The 22,159-nt window shown below is 38.8% G+C and overlaps 1 protein-coding gene across 7 annotated transcripts in view; it reads left to right on the top strand.

The window, feature by feature from the left end:
* TFDP2 (transcription factor Dp-2) overlaps positions 1 to 22,159 on the top strand; it is a 202,415-nt gene that overhangs the window by 22,324 nt on the left and 157,932 nt on the right. Inside the window, exon 3 of one of the 7 annotated variants that reach the window (XM_050778115.1) lies at positions 17,062 to 17,183. The exons of the other annotated variants lie outside the window; for them this stretch is intronic. The gene's annotated coding sequence lies outside the window, so the exon portion shown is untranslated. The remainder of the gene's footprint in view (positions 1 to 17,061; positions 17,184 to 22,159) is intronic. 7 annotated transcript variants of the gene reach the window in all.

The raw sequence follows: 22,159 nt of genomic DNA, 5'->3' as shown, positions 1-22,159 counted from the left end.
TATTTTCTGTTTGTTTGATAGTAGCCATCCTAATTGGTGTGAGGTGGTATCTCATTGTGGTTTTGATTTGTATTTCCCAAATCATTAGGGATGTTGAGCATCTTTTCACATGCTTCTTGGCCACTTGTATATCTTCTTTGGGGAAATATAAATTTCAATCCTTTGCCTAGTTTTAATTTATTTTTTTTGTAAAAGATGGGATCTTGCTATGTTGTCCAGGCTGGTCTTGAACTCCTGGGCTCAAGTTTTTCTCCTGCTTTGGCCTGCTGAGTAGCTGGGACCACAGGCACAAGCCACTATGTCCTGTAGTCCCAACTACTCAGGAGGCTGAGGCAGGAGGATCACTTGAGCCTAGTTTTTAATCTGGTTGTTTGGGTTCTTTTTTTTAAAAATTGTTACGTTATAGGAGTTCTTTATATATTCTAGATATTAACTCCTTATCAAATATATGATTTGCAAATATTTTCCCTTGTTCAGTGGGAACATTTTTACTCTGTTAGTATTGTCTTTTTGTGTGTGGAATTTTAAATTTTTCATTGTCTAGTATGTCTATTTTTTTGTTGCCTGTGCCTTTGGTATCATTCTCTACCTTTTTAAAGATCTCTTTATTTTTAATGTTTTGCTGTGTCTAGGAGAGTTATGTTTGTTTTTTCTTTAATTGGGAGCCATTGTCATTTCTGAATCTGAGGATTTTTAGGTGTTACTTCCCCCAGCAACCCGCGTTTCCAGAGTCTGTGGCTAGGCAGAGACATTTTCTTGTTATTCCTTTGCCGTTGGTTGATTTTTTTTTTTTTTAAACCAGCCTCCCCTGTCCATTCTTGCACTGAGAATGTGTAAAAAATGGTGGAACCCTCAATACCAGCTCTGCACTTCACGTGGTTTCTGAGTCCTTGTCTACTTTAAAAGCATTAAAGGCCAAAAGTCTTGGTTACTCATATTGACAGGTTCCTCCAGGTTCGCTGAAAGCTTTACTTTTTTGTGAGCTCAGCATTTGACAGACTAATTTATCCAGCATTTCTAGATGTTTTATTAAGATGAGATTTTCATATTAGTTACTGTGTTGCCAAAAAAAAAAAAAAAGAAAGTTGCATTTCTTCTTTATAATTAATTTCTTTCCCTTTTTTCCTCTTTTTCCTTTTGAAATTCCTTGTAGTTGGACCTCCTGGATGGAAGAACTCTTCTCAAGCTTTCCTACTTTAAAAAAAAAAATTCTTTGTTTTACTTTGTGGGAAAATTCCTACCCTTCCTTTGCTGCTTTCTCCTCCCCAAATTCCCTGCTTCTGTTCTTTCCCTCCCTCCCTCCCTCCCTCCCTCTCTTTCTTTTTTTCTTCCTTCTCTTTTTTCTTTCTTTCTTTCTATTTTGTCTGTTAATTTGGTGTCTCCTGTTTTGTTATCTTGGCCTCTTTATTTCACGTTAGAGATTTTCCTCAGTTGTTTAGCAAACTTTGGCCATCTGTTCAGATTAAAGACCGCATCAATAAAAAGCTGAGTAAAAACTCTTTGTCCATGGGAGTTAAGTGTAAGCCTTACACAGGGTGATTGAGTGCTTGCAGGTCTTTTCTCTTGGGTCACTTTCCCTCTCAGAGGAATCTCCTAGTCCCAGGCCGATTGGTCTGCGATCTGGAAGCTGGTTTGGGGAAGAGACCTGAGGTCCGCTGTGCAGCATGTAAATCTTCATTTAATCTTTCTGTGAGATGATATAATACACAACCCTTTTGTGTACCTGGTTTCTACATCTAATCTGATTTTATGTCCTTAAAAGGTAAACCACTTGTTTCTTGCTGGGATGCAGAAGGGGCAGTTTCTGTCTTTCTTTCTTATTTGAGACAGGGTGTTGCTCTGTTGCCTGGGCTGGAGTGCAGTGGTGTGAGTATAGCTTGTTGTAACCTCAAGTTCTGAGTCTTAAGCAATCCTCCCACCTCAGCCTCCTGAGTAGCTAGGACTACGGACAGACATGTGCCACTGCACTCTGCTTTTTTAAAAAAATCTTTTTGTTGAGGTGGGGTTTCGCTGTGTTGCCCAGGCTGATCCTGAACTGGCCTCAGGCATTCCTTCCACTTTGGCCTCCCAAAGCACTGGAATTATAAGTGTGAGCCACTGGGCTCAGCCAGAAGGGGCAGTTTCTTAGCTACATGGGTTAAGACTTTATTCAAACTTTCAATCAAGTCTTTCTATTAACAGCCCCAACTGAGATTGTTACTTTCAGATGGCTTCAATTCTTAAGCCTGTGTGATGAGATATTTGTAAGATATATTTTAATTATGTATGTATAATTGATAAATGGTTTGGGAGGCTGAAGTGGGAGAATTGCTTGAGGCCAATTCAGGACCAGCCTGGGCAACACAGACCCCATCTCAACAAAAAGATTTTTTTAAAAAAGCAGAGTTTTGGCTGGGTGCAGTGGCTCACTCCTGTAATCCCAGCACTTTGGGAGGCCGAGGTGGGCAGATCACCAGGTCAAGAGACGGAGACCATCCTGGCCAACATCGTGAAACCCCGTCCCTACTAAAAATACAAAAATTAGCTGGGCGTAGTGGCACACACCTGTAATCCCAGCTACTGGGGAGGCTGAGGTAGGAGAATTGCTTGAACCCGGGAGGCAGAGTTTGTAGTAAGCCGAGATCTTGCCACTGCACTGCAGCCTGGCAACACAGCGAGACTATCTCAAAAAAAAAAAAAAAAAAAAAAAAAAAAAAACAGAGTGTAGTGAAACATGTCTGTCTGTAGTCCTAGCGACTCAAAAGGTTGAGGTGGGAGGTATAGATATCTATCTGTAATATCTATGTTAATATATAATATTAAGATACATCTTGTAGATAAGATATATGTAATTAAGATATATCTTATAGATACATATATCTGTATGTCTCTAGGGATATAGATATATCTACTTATATATATATAAGTATATAGGTAGATACATTAATTATATATATCTCATAGATATCTATAAGATATCTATATATAACGTATGTTTTTGATGGGTTTATCCTTTTTTATCTTTTTAACATCATTTTACTATAATTTCTTTTTTTTTTTTTTTTTTTTTGAGACAAGGTCTTAACCCAGACTGGAGTACAATGGCAAGACCTTGGCTCACCGCAACCTCCGCCTCCTGGGTTCAAGCGATTTTCCTGCCTCAGCCTCCTGAGTAGCTGGGGTTACAATAGGCACACCACCACTGCCCAGCTAATTTTTGTATTTTTGGTAGAGACGGGGTTTCACCATGTTGGCCAGGCTGGTCTTGAACACCTGACCTCAAATGATCTACCCGCCTTGGCCTCCCAAAATGCTGGGATTACAGACATGAGCCACCGTGCCTGGACAATTTTACTGTAATTTCAAGAAGGAATGGATAGAGACCTGTGTGTTCATATTTAACCAAAGAACCTTATAATACATTTTAATTATGTTATTTTCATGTAAAATTAGTATTATTATAAACTCAGGAGTTTTTTCTATGTTGCTTTCTGCTAATGGTTATTACAGTTTCAGAACTATAGAAAGGAATCCAAAAGGGCAGTAAGAGACATAAAGAAGAGGAAAAACAGGTTAATAACAAAGAATAGGAGGCTCAGATACACGTATCAGAGGGACTTTGATGAAGTAACGTCGCCACCTTCTGGCTTTTAAAAAAACTGTGTTGTTTCTATAATAAAATCTGGGAACCTGTAGTGCCAGTTACTTGGGAGGCTGAGGCAGGAGAATAGCTTGAACCCAGGAGGTGGAGGTTGCAGTGAGCCAAGCTCGTGCCACTGCACTCCAGCCTGGTGACAGAGAGAGACTCCGTCTCAAAAAAAAAAAAAAAAAAAAAAAAAAAAATCTGGGAACCCCATAACGAGTAAGTAGCTAACTTGCATCCTGTGTCAGATTTAGTGGATTTGATCTTGTTTAGTTATTCTCTATACTATTGAAGAAACGCACTTTTTTGACATAGGATTTGATTACAATATAGCAAAGGCTTTTCAAGCCACCCTAAGAAAGGATTCTATCTAAAATATCTTAAAATATGTCTGTTATTTTAGGTTATTTCTGCTTGCATTAAGAAAACAGAAATACTGTTTCTGTGTTAAGGAAAATAGACAATTTTAAAAATTAAGTTAATTTGTTACATAGGTAGTTTGTGTTCATGGTACAAACTACAAATGATATGAGAGGCTATGAGTCATCCTACTATTTTGTAAGAAATAATAAAAAAAGAAAATTAAAATGACTTTCTCTCAGCTAGCCAGTTCCTTTGCCCTGAGAGAATCTTTTTATACAGATGGTAATGTACTACACGTACTTCTTTATAACTTTCTTTTTTTCACAGAACAGTTTATACTAGAGGTCACTCTACATCAATACACAATGAGCTGCCTCATTTTTTTTTAGGCGATGATGTGTTTAGCTAGTCTACTGTTGATCAGCAGTTACGGGTTTTCCAATCTTTTGCTATATAAATGACACTGTAGTGAGTATCCATATAGAGATGTGTGTGTGTGTGTGCGCGCGTGTCTGTATGTGTATGGTTCCATATGACTCTAGAAAAAGCTCATAGAAGGATGTATACATTTGTATTTGTGTTGGATATGGTGACATTGCCCTCCGTAAAAGATTATGCCTATTTATTCTGCCGCCACTAATGTAAGGCAAACTCTGTTTTCCCTCATGTTTCTCAAGACAATGTACTGGTATCAGTCTTTTCATCTTGTCTTGAAACCTTATTTTACATTTCTCTTAAGAGTGGGCTGAACATATTTTCGTATGTGTAGAAGTGATTTGTGGGGTTGTTTCTGTTTGTTTGAGATAGGTCTTCACTTTGTCACCCAGGCTGGGATGTAGTTGCATGATAATAGCTCACTGCAGCCTTGAACTGCTGGACTCAAATGATCCTCCTGTCTCAGCCTCCCAAATAGTTGGGACAGCAGGTACATGCCACCATGACTGGCTAATTTAAATTTTTTTTTTTTTCGGTAAAGATGGAATCACCTTATGTTGTCCACACTGGTCTCAAACTCCTGGCCTTGAGCAATACTCCCACCTTGGCCTCCCGAAGCACTGGAGTTACAGGTGTAATCTACAATGCCCAGCTCATTTGTGTTTTCTGTTATATATTCTTTGCCCATTTTTATTTAGGCTTTCACTCTACTGCTTATTTTTAGGAGCTCATAGTTCACACGGTAGAAATTAACTTTCTGTGGTATGAGTTGCAGATACTATTTTTCCAGTTTATTTTCTTATGATTTACATGGTGATGTTTTCTTTAAATGTAAAAAAAAAATTATATATGTGCATATTTTGTAGTCATATCAGTCTTTACTTTGAAGACTTCTGGGCTTGACTTCATATTTAGAAAGATCTTCCACACTCAGAAAATTAAAAAATTTAATTTCCGTGTTTTCTTGTCTTACCAAAAAAATTACGTTGAATTCTGTGGGCTATCTGAAATTTATTTTGAGTGAGGTATAAATTATGGCTCTAACTAATTTTTTTCTGTATGATTACTCAGTTGTCACTTTGTTGAAATAATTCACCCAATGCATTCATACCTCACTGATTTGAAGTGTCAGCTAAATTTCTTTGTGGATTTGGGTCTTTTCCTATACTTTTCTGTTCCCTCCATCTGTATGCTTTTTCATTTATCAGTGTACAATATTTTAATTATTGTGACTTTACAACTTGTTTTAATAATTGCACTGAATTTATCGTTATATGGGACCCAAGTGAGTAGGTAAACTTTTGAGCACTGTTGTTTAAACTGAGATCTGTAGACCTGGTTATAAAGTTCTGGATTTTCTTGAGCTTAAGATACTCTGGTCTGTATTATTCTATCATGCCTTTTATTTATTTCATTTAAATAAGTGAGTTTTTAGTTCTTTGGGAGCAAGGATCCCTTGTGCTGACTTCCTCCCAAAGTAGGATTTAAGAGAATCCTCAGAGCGTGCAAACATCTCCAGTATTTTTTCGTTAACCAAAGGGAAAGTTGGCATGGTTGAACTTGTTCTCTGAGGTCTTATAGACAGGTGGCTGTAATTGATAGGTCTTTTATTTCCCCTTGTTTAGATTGCCTAGGTCAGACTAGAACCCCAGAAATGTCTACAATGCAGTTTTGTTTTTTTTTTAAACTTGTATTTTTAGTAGAGACGGGGTTTCTCCATGTTGGTCAGGCTGGTTTCGAACTCCTGACCTCAGGTGATCCGTCTGCCTTGGCCTCCCAAAAGTGCTGGGATTACAGGCGTGAGCCTTTTGTTAACTTTATATCCTAATCATATGCTACTCCCTGAAAGAGTCATCCAAACTATGTAGTCAATCTGTATAAGCCTATGGAAGCACAAGGGAGGACCTCTTCTTTGCTCACCTGCTGCTTACAAAAGAATTAGAAGCCACTTTTAGCTGGTTTAATACAATAGTCAGATTGACCATAAAGTGCTTAGGTTTCTGTGTTAACTCTTCTAGTTTGATGGCATTTTCATCTCATAGTTCTTAATTCTATCATTTTAACTAATTACCTCTGTTACTAATTTAACTCGAGTTAGAACCTGATTACCACTATTTAGCTGAATTAGCTCTTCCTTTGTGCTTCCATTGTGCCCTGTATATCTGTCTAGTATTATGCATTTGTCTTATATACTGTATGCATTTGTCTTGTTCATTTGTTTGTGAACTTCTTGAAGGGTGGGACTCTGTTATGTCTCTTAGGTAGAGCACAGTGCTGGGCACATCATGGGCATTGACTAAATGTTTGTTGAATAAATAAATAGCCTGACTCTCATTACTCCCCACCACGCCTCAGTTGCTCGTTAAAACTTCCGACTTTTTAAAAATTCATCCAGTATGAGTCTTTCCCAAATCTCCCTGGTGAATATCCGTACCTTAAAGCTGGCACACACACATCTAGTTCTCTTCTCTGTCATCATAAACTATTGCTGTCTCCTGCTTGCAGCTGCCTCTTTCATTGAGTTCCCAATATCTGCAGATGGCTCTGTCTGATGATCTCATGGGAGAATTTGATTTTCCATTCTACAATCCAAATAAATTAGTCTGCTATAACCCCAGAGCTGCTGGTAAAGCAGTCGTTGCAGCTTTAGAATTCTGGTGCCAAAAAGGGGTTATATGCACAGTGAATGAATAGTGCCATGGGGGTATGAACAGTGGTTGTTCCCATCACTGCAGCTGCTTGGGTGAGGCATCAGAAACCCCTTCAAGTGTACTACTGCTACAGTTAGCTCTGAAGCTTTTCCCAGCACCTTCAGCTGCCGTGGTCTCCACCTTAGTTCTCTTTACATCTTATTAGTAAAATATCTTAGGAAAAAGCTGTAAGCAAGGATACTGTATAATAGCTATATGGAGAGTTTCACAAACATGCTGGATAGTTGCTTACAACATTTTAGTCACCGGATTCTATTAGTAATAAAATATTTTTTACTGATTACTTGGCTGGTAAATGGCATGTTTATCTAATTTATGGTTTCATGTGTATTACTAATAAATGCATCCCTTGATGTGAATCTTTCAGTTTTTCTTGTTCCTGTTAGAATAATTGCATTTATCTGTTAAGAAAACATAACACTTTGTCATTCATATGTTTTCTTTCCTTTTGTCTTTTCTTTTCTTTTTTTTTCTTTTCGACGGAGTCTTGCTCTGTCGCCCAGGGTGGAGTGCAATGTCACAATCTCGGCTCACTGCAACCTCCGCCTGCCAGGTTCAAGCAATTCTCCTGCCTCAGCCTCCTGAGTAGCTGGGACTACAGGCATGCATGTGCCACCATGCCTGGCTAACTTTTTGTATTTTTAGTAGAGACAGGGTTTCACCATGCTGGCCAGGCTCGTCTTGAACTCCTGACCTCACGATCTGCCCACCTCAGCCTTCCAAAATGCTGGGATTATAGGTGTGAGCCACTGCACCCGGCCTCTTTTTCTTGTTTTAGAGACAGGGTGTTGCTATATTGCCCAGGTTGGAGTGCAGTGGCTGTTCACAGGCAAAATCATTGCGTAGTATAGCCTCAAACTCCTGGACTGAAGTGATCCTCCCATCTCAGCCTCCCAAGTAGCTGGGACTACAGATATGTGCCACCACACCCAGCTAGTTTAATATATTTTCTATGTTGATCAAATGGTAATTCTATATTTAATTTTTTTAGGAATTGCCATTCTGTTTTCCACAGCAGTCAAAACTGTTGTGATGGCCTTGAAACTCTAAGGACAGCTTGGCAGGATATAATATCTTTGGTTTATGTTTTTTTCCCTTACGTTTCTTGAAAGTGCTGTTCTACTGTGGTCTTGCTTTATCTGTTATTTTTGAGAAATACAGTGTTAGTCTAATTCCCTTGCTTTTGTAAATAATTTATCTTTTTGCCCAGATACGCTGAGAGTTTTTTCTTTAAATAATTTTATGAGGATATGTGTCAGAGTTGATCATTCTGAGTCAGTTTTCTCAAATATCTGGTAGGATCTTTCATTGTATAGATTCAAGTATTTTATTTCTGGAATGTTTTCTTGGAATGTACTTTTTTTTTTTTTTTTGAAACGGTGTCTTGCTGTTTCGCCCAGTCTGGAGTACAGTGGCACAATCTTGGCTCACTACAACCTCCACCTTCCGAGTTCAAGATGTTCTCATGCCTCAGCCACCCAGGTAGCTGGGATTACAGGCCCTTGCCACCATGCCCAGTTAGTTTTTTTGTATTTTTAGTAGAGATAGGTTTCACTATGTTGGCCAGGCTGGTCTCGAACTCCTGGCCTCAAGTGGTCCACCCGCCTCGACCTCCCAAAATGTTGGGATTACAGGCATGAGCCACTGCACCCAGCCAGAATATACTTTAATATTAGTTCTGTTCCATTGTTTAGATTTTTTTTCTTAGGGACACCAGTAATACTAATGTTCAACCTCCTTTGCCTATCATTCATTTCAATCAATTTCTCTCTTTTTTTTTTTTAATTTTATTTTCTTCATTATTTTCTTGCTCTTTGTTCAATGTCTTGTATTAAGTTTTCGTTCAAATCTGTTCTTTCTACATACCTTATAATTTAGTTTTTATTTTTGGTTCAATGCCAAAGTAAAGCAAAAGAAAAACTAATTTAATAATTTAACTTTCATTTTTTATATGATGTTCATTTTGTTTGTTTCTTTCTATTTCTTTAACCAGTTCTTATTCATTTATTTCTGTTTTTGTCCATTTTGGTACTTAGTTTTTGTACTTCAGATTCAAGGTCTTTTTCATATCCTCAAATTCTTGTTTAAAATATTTAATCCAGGCCGGGCGCGGTGGCTCAAGCCTGTAATCCCAGCACTTTGGGAGGCCGAGACGGGCGGATCACGAGGTCAGGAGATCGAGACCATCCTGGCTAACACCGTGAAACCCCGTCTCTACTAAAAATACAAAAAACTAGCCGGGCGAGGTGGCGGGCGCCTGTAGTCCCAGCTACTCCAGAGGCTGAGGCAGGAGAATGGCGTAAACCCGGGAGGCGGAGCTTGCAGTGAGCTGAGATCCGGCCACTGCACTCCAGCCCGGGCTACAGAGCAAGACTCCATCTCAAAAAAAAAAAATATTTAATCCAGTTCAGAGGATTGTGTTACAGTTGTTTTTCAACCTCATGGTTTGTTTTTGTGGAGAAAATCATCAGCAGAGAAGCTTTTGTTTGTATTTTCTGACTTTTTGCTCTATATTTGTATGCATATGGGCTGCTTGTTTGTTTTTAATCGTTTTGTGGTCAGAGTTCCTAGTTTGAGAGTGCTGCTTCTGCCAGTGTGCTCCCTTTTGTGAAGTTTCTTTTCTGAATTTGTAGTGATGATGGTGAGAAAAAGGGGAGAGGAAGAGTTGTTCCTTCTATTAATATTTTGTTTCTGCCAGCTCTTTAATCCTCCCCCCAGCCCCCTACCTTTTCTTCTTTTGAGACAAGGTCTCTCTCTGTCACCCAGGCTGGTGTGCAGTGGTGCGATCTCACCTCACTGCAACCTCCGCCTCCTGGGTTCAAGGGATTCTCTTGCCTCAGCCTCCCGAGTAGCTGGGATTACAGGTGCATGCCACCACGCCTGGCTAATTTTTGTATTTTTTTTGTAGAGGCGGGATTTCACCATGTTGGCCAGGCTGGTCTCGAACTCCTGACCTCAAGTGATCCACCCGCCTCGGCCTTCCAAAGTGCTGGGATTACAGGCGTGAGCCACTGCACCTGGCCTACTTTCCTCCTCTTATCACCTATTGTTTTTCATTCATTACCTTGTTTACAAGAGAAAGCACTTCTTTATATGTGTATATCTGGTTCTCCCCTAGAAGCAGTGTTTCTAGGAGGCTGCTGCCTCTGGTCCAGAAGTTTCTAGACACAAGACACACTTACTTCACCGGGTCTATTAGCTATCAAGTCCTAACCTCCTAATCTCTGTTTAGCATTTTTGTATTTATTGTTTAACTCTCTTTCTGTGGCTGATTTTGTCTGTGTTTTCTGCAAATCCCCTGTGCCCCTCTGCTCTTTCTCATGGAGTCTTTTTCACCTCCCTTCACTCACCCTATATACATCCACAGGCTTGCAGAAGTAAGAAAGTCTTTTTCACCTCCCTTCACTCACCCTATACATCCACAGGCTTGCAGAGGTAGGACTTGCAGAGGTAAGGAAGTGTTTCTTTTGGTATTTGCTTTTTTTTTTTTTTCTGCTTGACTTATAGGTAATTTGAAGCTTGCTGTGTTTTCTGTCTCCTAGAGTGCTAATGTTGATGGCCTAGATCCTTTATGGGTTTTAAAAATTCTTGTGGTTTATTTTATGTTTGTTCTGGGAAAGTAAGGAGGAGAATTGGAGTCAGATTACCTCCATTGTTCTACAAACTTGGAAAGGTTCAAAAGTCTTTTTCAGGCCGGGTGCAGTGGCTCATGCCTGTAATACCAGCAATTTGGGAGGCAAAGGCAGGCAGATCACTTGAGGTCAGGATTTTGAGACCAGCTTGGCCAATATGGTGAAACGTCGTCTCTACTAAAAATACCAAAATTAGCCAGGGGTGGTGGTGCACACCTGTAATCCCAGCTACTTGGGAGGCTGAGGCAGGAGAATCGCTTGAACCTGAGAGGCTGGGGTTGCAGTGAGCCAAGATCACGCCATTGCACTCTAGCCTGGGTGACAGAACGAGATTCCATCTCAAAACAAAAAAGAAAAAGTCCTTTTCAGATGACCTAATTTTACACTTGAAAAATCCAAGAGTCAACTGAGTTTATAGTAAAATTACTTTAAGCAGTAAAAGAATTAAGTTGTATAATGGAATATAAAATAGTAAATAGAAAAACATAACTTTCTTATATGCATACAGCTAGGAAAATATAATGAAGAACCCCGTACATTATAGGAACAATAACAAAAAGGAAGCAGAGAAAAAACTCAAAACCAAAAATTAAAATACCTCGGTATAACTATAATAGTGTGCAAAACCCATTGTATTACTTTCCTAGGGCCATCATAACAAAATACCACAAACTGGGTGGCTTAAAACAACAGAAACTTTGGGAGGCCGAGGCGGGCGGATTACAAGGTCAGGAGATCGAGACCATCCTGGCTAACATGGTGAAACCCCGTCTCTACTAAAAAATATGAAAAATTGGCCGGGCGCGGTGGCTCAAGCCTGTAATCCCAGCACTTTGGGAGGCCGAGACGGGCGGATCACGAGGTCAGGAGATCGAGACCATCCTGGCTAACACGGTGAAACACCGTCTCTACTAAAAAATACAAAAAACTAGCCGGGCGAGGTGGCGGGCGCCTGTAGTCCCAGCTACTTGGGAGGCTGAGGCAGGACAATGGCGTGAACCCGGGAGGCGGAGCTTGCAGTGAGCTGAGATCCGGCCACTGCACTCCAGCCTCGGTGACAGAGCAAGACTCCGTCTCAAAAAAAAAAAAAAAAAAAAGAAAAAAAGAAAAATTAGCCAGGCGTGGTGGCGGGCACCTGTAGTCCCAGCTACTCAGGAGGCTGAGGCAGGAGAATGGCGTGAACCCAGGAGGCGGAGCTTGCAGTAAGCCAAGATCACGCCATTGCACTCCAGCCTGAGCGACAGAGCAAGACTCCGTCTCAAAATAAAAACAAAAACAAGAACACAACAAACTTATTTCCTACAGTTCTTTATGCTGCAAGTCTGAAATGAATTTATCAGCAGGGCCGTGCTCCCTGTAAAGCCTTTAGGAGGGGATCCTCTATTGCTTCTTCCAGTTTCTGGTAGCCCCAGGCATTCTTTGGCTGTGGCCCCATAATTCCAATCTCTGCCTCTGTCTCCGCACTGCCTTATTCCCTCTGTCTGCACCTCTGTTTCTTTTTTCCTTTTAGGAGAATACCAGTGGCTGGACTCTGGCTCACACCTGTAATCCCAGCACTTTGGAAGGCTGAGTTGGGAGGATCACTTGAGGACAGGAGTTCAAGACCAGCCTGGGCTACATAGGGAGACACTATCTCTACCAAAAATTTTAAAAATTAGCCCAGTGTTAATGGGGTATGCCCGTATACCCAGCTACTTGGGAGGTAAGGCAGGAGGATTGCCTGAGCCCAGGAGTTTGAAGTTGCAATGAGCCGTGATTGCACCACTGTATTCCAGCTTGGGTGACAGAGCAAGACCCTGTCTCAAGAAAAAAAAACAAAAAGTTGCAAAATGAATACAGAGAAATCCCATTTACCCGTAGCCCGAGTTCCCTCAAGTGGTAATATCTTATGAAATTATAGTACATTGGCCAAATCAGGAAATTGACATTGGTACAATATAATTAGCTAGACTACAGATCTTACTTGGATTTCACTAGTTTTTGTATGTGCCCATTTTTTGGTGTCTTTGTATATAGTTCTATGACATGTTATCAGATGTATAGATTCATATAGCTACCACCACAATCAAGATACAAACTGTTCTGTTACTACAAGAAGGTAGCACTATTGTAACATTTAACAGCAATAGTAAATCTATCATTGTTCAATGAAAAAAATCAACATCACAGTATGATACTATTGAACAAGACTAAAATTTAAAAAGACTAAAAACAACAAAAGTGTATTTCTCTACATGCAGGTACATACATGAAAATGCATGCAATGAGCTCTGTGCAAGGATATTTACCAAATTGATAACAATGAAGTTTACAAATGATAATTGAGGTGTTCAGATGGGGAGATTTTCTTTATCTGTATTGACTGTTTAATAACCAGAATGTTTTCATGTATCATCTGTAATTTAAATGTTTTTAAAAGAATGTATATAAGAACACAAATATAAATGTCAATCAATTCTATTAATGGTATTCATCTGCTAGTAAGAATTGTAGTGGAAGTGGAGGGGGCAGTAATTAAGGAAGACTTGCTTTGTATTGTATTTTCTTCTGCACTGTTTTTCTTTCTTATGAGCATGTATAATTTTTTTATTGAAATAATATTTTTAAGGAAGGTTTTATAGGACATCTTGAAAATTGGCAGTAACAGAATAATGTATGTGACTTGCTTATGTGCATTTTCATATATATACGTATACCTTTACATTTAAATATACATCTGTGCATACACAGGTACCTGAAAGTGTATGTACAAATATCATTAGGTTCTTATCTTTCAATGGTAAGATTTAGAGTAATTTTTGTTTTCTTCTTTGTGCTTTTCTATATATTTGGATTATTTTATAGTGAGCATATATATCATTCTACTTTCCTTGCCCTTTCCAAAGAAGTTTTTTAGAAGGTAGGGAAAAAAGAAAAAAAAAAATCCTGTATCCTGCTTGAAATTTGAGAAAATTGATGACAGCTTTTGCTGTTAACCTTTAGTTAGTCTAAAATTTCACAGTCTCCATCATATTCTGTGGAGTCTGATAGGGGGTTGTGATTGTTAGGGAATTTCAATATATGGTAGATGAAAAAAATTAAGTGGATGAGGAGTGTATGCAAACAAGACAATTGTTCTTATACTCTGCCATTTTTCTATAAAGTGCTTTTTTTTGTCATTTAAAACTATTTAATACTTAATTTCTATTCTTAAACATTTATAAATACAGATAACACAAATATCCAATAATATATTTTTTAAAACCTTAAATTACTTTAAAATGAAAACTGCTTAGGACATGTCTTTTTATGATATCATGGAACATGTATATAGTAACATTTATTTAAACTTCATTATAAATTTTGCTTCTCTATGAGCTGACTCAATTTTCCCTTCTATAAAATGGAGATAACTATTCTATAGAGTTATTTTGAGAAATTATTTATTAAATACCATGATGATGCTGATTATAAAATTATAAAATGTTTCATTTTCACTTGAATATAGATTAGGTGTTTGTATAAGTATAGTGTTATTCTAAATAAGCATTAGAAATAGTGCTATTTTATTCTCTAATTGCTTCCTTTTGAATGCCCCATCTTTGTCTTTTTGGAAGCTTTTGTTGGTCACAGTGACCACATTTTAATGACCCAAATTGAACATTTCATGCTTGCATAGTTCATTATACAATACTTTGTCTATAAGCTTATATTAATACCAAATGATATTTTAAAACATCGGCCGGGTGTGGTGGCTCACTCCTCTAATCCCAGCACTTTGGGAGGCTGAGAGGCAAGGAGGATCATGAGGTCAAGAGATCAAGACCATCCTGGCCAACATGGTGAAACCCTGTCTCTACTAAAAATACAAAAAAAGTTGGCTGGGTGTGATGGCACATGCTTGTAGTCCCACTACTTGGGAGGCTGAGGCAGGAGAATCGCTTGAACCCAGGAGGCGGAGGTTGCAGTGAGCCAAGATCGCGTCACTACACTCGAGTCTGGTGACAGCGAGACTCCGTCTCGGGAAAAAAAAAAAAGTCATCTGGCTTGTTTTGATGGTTCAAGTAAAGATAAGTCTTAACGTTTGTGATGCTAATTTAATCTGGAAATGAGACTTCGCTAAGCAACGTATGTATAACAGGTGATCTGATCCATGTAGTCATTGTGCATGAGTGAATTAATGGTTTAAAATTTGGCTTGTACTGCTTGATAAAATAATATATTAGGTTCTTGGCAGGCTCTCACAATGTGATTTTATTCTTAATTTGTGTGCTCTCATCTAATATTTCCTCTTTGGGTCGGGACAATAGTAAGTTTTCACCCTCAGTCTTGTTTTCAGCAATTAAGAACAAATAATACATATTGATAATCTGTTAATATTGCATAATATATTTGAAATGAAAGTAGCATTTAGGTTTTGTTGTAGAACATGTCAATCCAGTTTTGATTGGATGTGGTGGCACGTGCCTGTAGCCCCAGCTACTCAGGAGGCTGAGACAAGAGGATGTCTTGAGGCCAGAAATTTTAAGCCAGCTTGGGCAATATAGCGAGACCTCTGTCTCAATTAAAAAAAAAAAAAAAATCAGTTTGTCAGGGAGTGACAGAAGAAGTCTACCTCAGTGAATTTATTTGGTGAGATAGTACTCTGTATCTAATCTTCTTTTAGTATTAAGCTGCTTGTTGTCAATCACTTTGTCAATGTGTTCACCTGTAACAGTGTTAGCCCGTTTGCTCCCTTTTACCATGTCTTTCTGCTAAGTATAATTGGCTCCTAGCCTGAAAATCAAAGCACATATACTAATAACTTTATGCTAAATAAAATGTATAAGACAAGGGAAGGCCTAAGGACTTGAGTTACTAACTAGTTTTGTGAAAGCTACTTTTGAGCTCTGGGGAATTTTTTTTTTCTTATTTCTGAGCTGAGAGTCTTGTTACAGAGGATTAAGGTGGTTTGAGTGCTAGATAAATAGTGAATAGAAACGTATTTGGTGTAGTCAAGAAATGAGTGAGCATTTCAGTTACCAAATAATTACAGGATATAGCTAATATTACTGGTTTTTAAAGAATTAGAATGCAAATAATTTTTACTTAATCTTTGGTGAATTTGGTTCCGTCTTTGGTTCAGATGCTGTAACTCTCTACTTAAAATCGTTCTGAGGCTTCTCACTAATCTGATTTAATTTTTTTTTTTTTTTGAGACAGGGTCTTGCTCTGTCGCCCAGGCTGGAGTGCAATGGCACTATCTTGGCTCACTACAGCTTCCATCTCCTGGGTTCAGGTGATTCTCCTGTCTCAGCCTCCCAAGTAACTGGGATTACAGGCACCCTTCACCACATGTGGCTAATTTTTGTATTTTTAGTAGAGATGGGGTTTCACTACGTTGTCCAGGCTGATCTCAAACTCCTGAGCACAAGTGATCTTCCTGCCTCAGCCCCCAAGTGCTGGGATTACAGGCGTGAGCTACCACACCTGGCCAAATCTGATTAAAATTTTGAAAAATCAGTATCCTGCATGATCTGGCTTCCTACCTCATCTCTTAGCAGCCCATTGCCTTGCCCTTTGTTTTTTGGCATATATTATTAGAGCCTTCCTTAGACCCTGGAACCTCCCACATACTTTTCTTCCTTTGGTCTTTCCTGTGATGTTTCCTTTGAGTAGAATATATCCTTGTCTCCTTGCCAATGGTTTACTCAGTTTGTGTTGTTTTTTTTTTTTTCTTTTTTTGGTGAGCTCAGCTCAAACTTGACTTCCTCAGAGAAGTCTTCTGTAAAACCACCAGAGTTCAGGTCCTCTATTTTACATGTTTCTATGAATCTTGTTTTTTTGTTTTGTTTTTTTTTTTGAGACAGAGTCTCTGTCGCCCAGGCTGGAGTGCAGTGGCACGACCTCAGCTCACTTCAACCTCCGCCTCCCAGGCTTAAGTGATTCTCCTGCCTCAGCCTCCCGAGTAGCTGGGATTACAGGCATGTGCCACCATGCCCGGCTAATTTTTGTATTTTTAGTAGTGACGGGGTTTCACCATGTTGGCCAGGCCGGTCTCGAACTCCTGACCTCAGGTAATCCACGTGCCACAGCCTCCCGAAGTGCTGGGATTACAGGCATGAGCCACCGTGCCCGGCCTGTTTCTATGAATCTTTTATGTCTCCATCATAGCACTTGTAGTGACTGTCATTAAGTAGTTAATTGTGAAATTTGTCATTTAATGCTCGCCTTCATAGCTAAAATATAGGCTCCATGAAGGCAGGGACTGTCATTGTTTTCCGTAGTATCTTGAAGGATAAGCATTTAATGCTCAGTATTTTTTTTTTTTTTTTCCAAGGTGGAGTTTCACTCTATTGCTCAGGCTGGAGTGCAGTGGCGTGATCGTGGCTCACTGCAGCCTCTACCTCTTGGGCTCAAGGGATCCTCTTGCCTCAGCCTCCAGAGTAGCTTGGACCACAGGTATGTGTGACCATGCCTGGTGAATTTTTTTGTATGTTTTGAGAGATAGGATACACTGTTTTGCCCAGGCTAGACTCAAACTCATAGGCTCAAGCAGTTTGCCTACCAGGGCTTCCCAAAGTGCTGGGATTACAGGTGTGAGCCCCTGCACCTGGCCAGTGCTCAGTATTTTTAATACTCAGTGTTTGACGGGTAGCTAGCTATCAATAAGTATTTATCCAATAAGTAAATGAATGAGTAGTGCTCAGATAACATTATTGATGTATCTCGTTATCTCATTATACATTTTCTTATTCATTATTTCACTACACATATATACTGTTAATGATTGCTTATAGTATTAACCAGTTTTTATCATTGTAGAGGGTCTAGATAAAAGCTTATGTAAGTCTGGGCTTTTTTTTGTTTTTTTTTTTTCAATTTTAAAAAATGAGCAATGGACTGAGCGTGGTGGCTTATGCCTGCAATCCCAGCACTTTGGGAGGCTGAGATGGGCAGATCCCTTGAGTTTAGGACTTCAAGACCAGCCTGGGCAACATGGCGAAACTCCATCTCTACAAAAATATCAAAAATTAGCCAGATGTGGACACACCTGTAGTCCCAGCTACTGAGGAGGCTGAGGTGGGAGGATCACTTGAACCCAGGAGGTGGAGGTTACAGTGAGTTGAGATCATGCCACTGCACTGTAACCTGGGTGACAGAGTGAGACCCTGTCTCTAAAATAAAGGGAGCAATTAACATAAAAATAGGTCTCTTTTTTTTGTGTAAAGTGTAAAATGCCAGTGGTTCTAGGAAGAACAGCTTTTAGTAAATAAAAGTGTTTTTTTAAGAAAAACTCTCGCCTATTTTTTTCTGCTAAAAATTAATGAAACTAATTGTGCTCTATTATAACTTTTTAAAAATTAACGAATACAAATAAAATGCTGGTGAATGATAGATACACGTGCCTGTAGCCCCAGCTACTCAGGAGGCTGAGACAAGAGGATGTCTTGAGGCCAGAAATTTGAGGCCAGCTTGGGCAATATAGTGAGACCTCTGTTTCAATTAAAAAAAAAAAAAAAAAAATCAGTTTGCCAGGGAGTGACAGAAGAATTCTACCTCAATAAATTTATTTGGTGAGATAGTACTTTGTATCTAATCTTCTTTTAGTATTAAGCTACTTGTTTTCAATCACTTTGTCAACATGATAGAAAAATGACATTCAAAACACTATGTGGCTGGCCAAGCACGGTGGCTCATGCCTGTAATTCCAGCACTTTGGGAGGCCGAGGCGGGCGGATCACCTGAGTTCAGCAGTTTGAGACCAGCCTGACCAACATGGAGAAACACCGTCTCTACTGAAAATACAAAGTTAGTCAGGGGTGGTGGCACATACCTTTAACCTCAGCTACTTGGGAGGCTGAGGCAGGAGAATCACTTGAACCCAGGAGCCAGAGGTTTCACTGAGCTGAAATCGCACCACTGCCCTCTAGCCTAGATGACAGAGCGAGACTCCATCTCAAAAAAAAAAAAAAAAAAAAATGTACCTTACTGACATTTCAGATGTGTATGTGTTAAATGTTTACATGGTTTTCATTTTCTGCCAAGTCATATTGAATGGGGTTGTCATACATTTTTAAAGGATGAAAATAAATAAAATACTGAGTCTATAATTCGTTTAACAAATATTTCTTAAGCTTCAACCATGTGCCAGGTGTTTGATATGTAAGAGTGAACAAAATGGACAGGGTTCCTGCCCTCATGGAATTTATACTTTAGTTGGCAGAGACAGACCACAATCTTATTATCACAGAAATAAATATACAATGGCAACTCAGTGTATACTATTAAAGGAGAAAGTAGGAGAGCAATAGGTTGATACCCCTGGCCTAGACTGGGTAGTAGAAAACGGATGGTTTTCCCTGAGAAAGTGACATTTGAGACAGGATCTAAAGGAAGATGAGTTTGTCAAGTAAAGGTTCCAGACAGAAGGAACAGCATGTACAGAGGCCCTTGAGGCAGGAGGAGCACGTTTTTGAAGAACTTACAGAAGCCAGTGGAAATGGATCAGAAAAGAGGTGTGGGAAAGGGGTTTAATAGAACTGGAGAGGTAGGCATATACCACATCAGCATGCTAGACAACATTAAAGATTTGAGTCATTAAAATGTCATTACTGTCACTAGTTTAGATTATGAAATCTAAATGTCTGTCAGTAGAGGCTAGTGAAACGATGTAAAGGAATACTGTGTAGCTGTGAAAAAAGTGAATGAGGAAATTTACAACTGTCAAGTAGAAATATAGCAACAAATCTCTGGGATTAAAATATTTTATTTGAGAAGAAAATTGCAGGCCGGGCATGGTGGCTCATGCCTGTAATCCTAGCACTTTGGGAGGCTGAGGTGGGCGGAATCACTTGAGGTCAGGAGTTTGAAACCAGCCTGGCCAACATGGTGAAACCCCGTCTCTACTAAAAATAAAAAAATTAGCCATGCGTGGTGGTGGGCTCCTGTAATCCTAGCTACTTGGGAGGCTAAGGCAGGAGAATTGCTTGAACCCGGGAGGGAGAGGTTGCAGTGAGCCAAGATCATGCCACTGCAGTCCAGCCTGGGTGGCAGAGCCACACTCTGTCTCAAAAAAAAAAAAAAAAGAATTGCGATTTGGGGAATACACACAGACCATGTAGTCTTGGCTGTGTCTGAAGAACAAAGAGGTTAGAGGTTTTATAAAAAGGAGAAATGTTGCATATCACTTCAATAAAGCTCATTGGCACTAGTAAGGTTTTGGGGAGCTGGCAAGCTCTGATTGGCATGTAATCAACTTTCACACAACCTACTCAAAAAATAAAGAAAAATTCAATTTAATATTGAAATTTTAAACAATTGAAAAGGAGAAAAATTATATGTCATATGTATATGTCCTATATGAGATTTTAAAGGATTCTTTCAGTATAGTAGGTTATCATTTTTTTGAATTTATTGTAATAATAATTATATATCATTGTATTATAATATCTTGAGACTATATTATATCTCAAGTCAGATATATCTTGTAAAGTATTATAGTAGTTAAGAACACTTTTGCTGGTGTGAGATCCTGGGTTCATATTCTGGCACTGTAATTTGTACAGTTGGTTAATTGGGAAAATTGCTTGAACTCTCTAAAACTGTTTTGTCTTCTGTAAAATGAAAATAACAACATTTATCTGATAGAGTTGTGGTGGGAATGATATGATATACATATGAAGCACTTGAGAGAATGCCTAGATAAGCTGTTCACCTAAGAAAAGTTTACATATTATCCCTTTCTATGAAAATATCTTCTAGGGCTGGGCGTGGTGGCTCAAGCCTGTAATCCCAGCACATTGGGAGGCTGAGGCGGGTGGATCACGAGGTCAGGAGTTCAAGACCAGCGTGGCCAACATGGTGAAACCCCATCTCTACTAAAAATACAAAAATTAGCCAGACATGGTGGTGTGTGCCTGTAATTCCAGCTACTTGGGAGGCTGAGGCAGGAGAATTGCTGCTTGAACCCAGGAGGGAGAGGTTGCAGTGAGCCGAGATTGCGCCACTACACTCTAGCCCAGGTGATGGAGCAAGACTCCGTCTTGGAAAAGAAAAAAAAGAAAAAAAAGAAAATGTCTTCTAATTAATACCACATCTCAAAAGTTTGAATGCACAGAGAGAATACTGAAGGGATTTATACCAATAAGTTTATTGAAGTTGCTTCTGACAAGTAGGATTATGGCTGATATTTGTTTCTTGCTTTTTGTGTATTTTCTAAATTTTGAGTCATGAGCATGTATTTAAAATTAGTTATGTCTGCCATTTAAATATGCTACCTTTCCTGTTAAATTTTAGTAGCAGCTTTTTTGGCAGTGTTAGAAAATGTGCAAATCCTGATTCAAATTATGTTACTGCATGATTCTACAAATTTATCCATAGCTCTTTTTGCTTTCTTCCTTGTATTTTGATTAATTTTAAGAGGCTTTGTGGCTGGAGCTGCTAAATTGTGATTGGAATGGGAAAGGGCTTGCATTTTGAGACCATCTGTGGGAGTTGCATTGTCTGAAACTGACAAGAGATCATGGCAGATGGTGAGGTCAAAAGATTGACTTTTTGAGCTTGACATAATGTGTTCATGAAGCTGGAAGAAGAAATCCAACTTATTTTTTTAACTAACAGAAGAGCTTGGTGACAGGAAGAAGTGTGCAATTGTTGAGTCTGGATAAAACATAATGCATCAGTGCACATGGCTGGTTTATCTCTGAGAATCATCCATACTGCCAAAGATGGCAACTTCTTGAACCTTTCTGTGCCAAATTTATTTAATTTCTGGACACTTTTGAAGATTTAAGTCATACAATGCAAATAATTTATAGATTAAAGACAATGTCAAAAAAGACAAAAACTTTAAAACTATTTAGAAATGTGTATTTTTAAATTAAAGTGCTATAAAGTATCACTCAAAGCCAATACAGCATACTTAATTTTTAATTGAATGAAGAAGGTCTCTATCACAATCCCATTTGTTTTTACAGTGTCTATCTTAATGTAACTTTATTTCTTTAAAATTACATTTGAACGTTTGGTGATTACAGTCTTTCTCATCTGCTAGGCCGTCTTCATTGCCTGAGATAGTGCCATGCACATAGTGACTGTTCAGTATTTGCTGGATGAGTAATGAATGAATGAAGTTATTGCCTACTCTTGTTAATTTTAGAAGAGTTTTTTTTAACCACAATTAAACAGATTTTTTTTTTCTATTTTGAAATTGGATGTATGTTATGGTATTTTTCACTTCTACAATGTGGGAATTATGTATTATTTATTTTAGAGAAGGAAGCCTTAATTTGTCATGAGAAATCAATGAACAGATTTTTTTCCCCCTCTAGCATTGAATGCTTACCTTGTGCTAAGCAGTGTCTTAGTAATTTTACATGTATTGACTCATTTAATTAAGTGGCTGACTCTTACTATTTTGGAGATGAAGAAATTGA

The sequence above is a fragment of the Macaca thibetana genome, chromosome 2, assembly GCF_024542745.1.
Source record: "Macaca thibetana thibetana isolate TM-01 chromosome 2, ASM2454274v1, whole genome shotgun sequence".
Classification (NCBI taxonomy): Eukaryota; Metazoa; Chordata; class Mammalia; order Primates; family Cercopithecidae; genus Macaca; species Macaca thibetana.
This window is presented reverse-complemented; position numbering and strand designations above follow the sequence as displayed.